Source organism: Rhinatrema bivittatum, chromosome 1, assembly GCF_901001135.1.
Source record: "Rhinatrema bivittatum chromosome 1, aRhiBiv1.1, whole genome shotgun sequence".
In the NCBI taxonomy this organism is placed as follows: domain Eukaryota; kingdom Metazoa; phylum Chordata; class Amphibia; order Gymnophiona; family Rhinatrematidae; genus Rhinatrema; species Rhinatrema bivittatum.
Window position 1 is genome coordinate 516659326 of NC_042615.1, and position 2001 is coordinate 516661326.

Consider the following 2001-nt stretch of genomic DNA (forward strand, 5'->3'; position numbering starts at 1 on the left):
GGGCGCGCGTTGGGAGAGTGGGCTCTCAACACGGAGCACCCGTTCTCCCATGCTTCTTATTGTATATCGGCCTGATTTAAAGGTGAATTTTAAGAGCCCAGCACACGCATCAATTAGGGGATGCGCACACAAATCAGACTTACATGCATCCACCCTATTTTCAAAACTCGCAGATTTGTGCGCATCTCGGGCTGTGCGCACATCTCATGGACTTTCAAAAAGGGGCAGGGTGTGGGTGTGCTCTGGAAGGCACAGGGTGTTTCAGGGTGGAACCAAGAGATGTGTGTGTATCTACCTACCTGCCAGGGTGCATGCCCAGGTCCCCTGCTGTGTATATTTACTTTTTGCTAAGGAGGAAGTGTAAGTCAGAAAAAAAAACCCAGCAATGTCGGAGGGGTTTAAAGGGTCTGTGGTAACAGGGAGGGAGTACAGGCTATTAAACCAGGGGGTTTGGAAGACCTAGCTCATAACTGGGTGGACTGGTGGATGAAGTGTTGAAACTTGCAATGGCGTAGTTGTGCACCCCTTTAAAAAATCCCTGACTTACATGGTAGAAACAGCATTTACTGAACATGCCTAGGCATGCGCCCATTTAAAATTGGGTGCATATTGGCACTCGCCTACTATATTTTATATGTGCACGCAAGTTATATAATGGCTGGATCCCTGGGCATGTGCCAGTGCACTTGTGCCAAGTGTGCCTGTGTGCCAGTTTGAAAATTATTTTCAAAATTATGCACATAACTGTACATGCCAAAAGTTGCAAAAGCACCTGAGAAGATGTAACTTTCTTTTCTTTTCTTTTTTAATTTATGCATTATATAATTATTACAAGCATCCATTTGTAAAAGAATATCCTACAATACGGATCTTGCAATGGTTAACAGAATACACATTTATATAAATCATAATAAGCTTCTGCACTTGTAGTCAAATAGAAGTAAAACGGGAGAGCTTGACAATAGAGCGTCTCAAAAAAAACCTGAAACATCTATTTAACAAGGAAAAAAAAATGGTGACCTACAACAGCCCTCTGCGATAACTCTCAATACACTTAAACAGCATGCTTATATGGGGCTAGGATGGGAGTCCAGGAACACCCTCAACTGTGTTGGATCAAAAAAAACATATCGCTGTCCCTGATACATTAAACAGCATTTGCATGGAAATTGCATTTTAAAAGTTATTCCTTTCTGCACAGCCTCTCCTATAGTTGCTCCATATTTCCATGCCTTTCTCTGTGTTCACCCAGCCCTTATCATGTTATTCCCTGTTAAATGTATTTTCTAAGCTTTTTGTTATGATGTAAACCGATGTGATGTACACACTAACATCGGTATAGAAAAGGTTTTAAATAAATCTCCAGAAAGGTTTTTCTTCTCATTTGAGTTTGTTTCACTAAATCTTGGTAGCACCAAACTTTTTGGCCAAAAAATAATGTCTATTTCTAAAATAGTGCTTAAAGATATTGGGGTAGATTTTAAAAGGTGCGCGCGGGAGTAGATTTGTTCGCGCAACCCGGCACGAACAAATCTACTCCCGATTTTATAACATGCGCGCGCAGCCATGCACATGTTATAAAATACAGGGTCGATGTGCGCAAGGCTGCGCAAAATTGGCAGCCTGCACGCGCTGAGCCGCGCAGCCATCCTCCATTCCCTCCGAGGCCACTCTGAAATTGGAATGGCTTCGGAGGGAACTTTCCTTCCAGCCCTCCCCCCATCTTACCCTCTCTTCCCCTATCTAACCCACCCCCCAGCCCTAACAAATTCCTCCCACGGTGCGCCATGTTCTGGTCCGGGGGCTGGTCCAGAGGCTGCGGCCCCACAACACGCCCCTGGGCCGGAACCATGCCCACTGCCACGCCCACAGAACACCCCCAAGACGAGCCGCCACGACACGCCCCCGACACGCCCCCGACATGCCCCCGGAAAGCCCCGGACGTACGCGTGTCCCAGGGCTTGCGCGCGCCGCCGAGCCTATGCAAGATAGGCTCGGTGC